Source organism: Chrysochloris asiatica, unplaced genomic scaffold (assembly GCF_000296735.1).
Source record: "Chrysochloris asiatica unplaced genomic scaffold, ChrAsi1.0 scaffold00119, whole genome shotgun sequence".
Classification (NCBI taxonomy): Eukaryota; Metazoa; Chordata; class Mammalia; order Afrosoricida; family Chrysochloridae; genus Chrysochloris; species Chrysochloris asiatica.
The window spans coordinates 323,586-325,124 of record NW_006408637.1 but is presented as its reverse complement, the minus strand read 5'-3'; positions in this window follow the sequence as shown (position 1 = coordinate 325,124).

The window sequence follows — 1,539 nt, the reverse complement described above, 5'->3', positions numbered from 1 at the left end:
ATGTAATCCATACCAAAGATTGTACTTTTTGATCTTCATCAGTAAATGTTTTAAGTCCTCTTCACTTGCAGCAAGCAAGGTTGTATCTTCTGTATATTGCAGGTTGTTAATGAATCTTCCTCCATTCCTGATGCCATGTTTTCCTTCATATAACCCAGCTTCTCAGACTATTTGCTCAGCATACAGGTTGAGTAAGTATGGTGAAAGAATACAACATTGTTGCACACCATTTTTTATTTTAAAACATTCAGTGTTCCCATGTTTTGTTCGAACAACTGCTTCTTGGTCCAGGTACAGATTCCTCATGAGCACAATTAAGTGTTCCAGAATACTAAAGATTTTCCTATATAGCATTATAAATACAGTAATAGAAGCAATAGCTATTGTTTTTAGTTACTGTTGACTTAGCTCCAATTCAAGGAGACTTTATGTATAACAGAAGGAAACCTTGCCTGTCCTGCACCATCTTCATGGTTGTTGCTTGAGTCCATTGTTGTGACTGTTGTGTCAATCCACCTCTGAAGGTTTTTGTTATTTATATAGATTTCTACGTTTCCAAACATAGTGTCCTTGTCTAGATTGATATTTTCTGATAACATGCAAAGTAAAAAAAAAAAAATAAGGGATTAGAAGTATCGCCATACTCTCAACTAAGGAACATTCTGACTGTATTTCTTTGAAGACTGATTTATTTATTCTTTTGGCAGACTCTCATAGTCTGGGTTCTTTAGAGAAGCAAAGCCAGTGAAGCTTATAAATTTATACATAAAGAAAAGTTTATATCAAGGAAATGTCTCACATAGTTAGAGAAGTGGATAAGTCTGTGGGTCAGATGAACCAAGATCAGCCTGTCAGACAGCAGGTAGGCATGTTGAACAGGTAAAATGGCAAGCTGCAGACAACTTTCCAGAATTGGCAGGCAATAGAGTAGGTCACTAGCTGAATTTGAAAGAACTGGAGGTAGAATGATGAGCTAGATCCAGGATCCAGGTCCAGTAGTAAGCAAGCAAGTGTTGCCTGAGTGCCCAGTACATTGGAAGTAGACACACCCCTGAGGAAATTTCCTTTTAGATTGGCAGCTCATAGCAGATATAATCAGAGTTGATTACATTATATTCGGTCTCATCATTGGATATAACTAAATCTCAACAGCCAAACCACAGAGAATTCTGTCCAGTCAAGTTGACACAAAACTTTAACAACATGACACCTGCAAACATCTCCTTAAACTATATATAATCTCTGAACAAAGACAGTCATAATGTCATACTAGTGCATAACTTAATACAACTAACATACATACAACAAAAATTATACTAACTCCATTTATATCTTGTATGAGGGTAGTATAATTTTTGTTGTATGTATGTGAGCAACACAAAATATTTTCGTTCTGCTGTGCATAAGGTTGCTTTGAGTTGGTATCAACTCGATGGCACCTATCAACAACAACAAACCAGGGAAAAAATACTCATAGCAATTACAGTATCATTTCTGTAAATGGTCACATGACACTAGCTGGTATTTAAAACTTTCCTT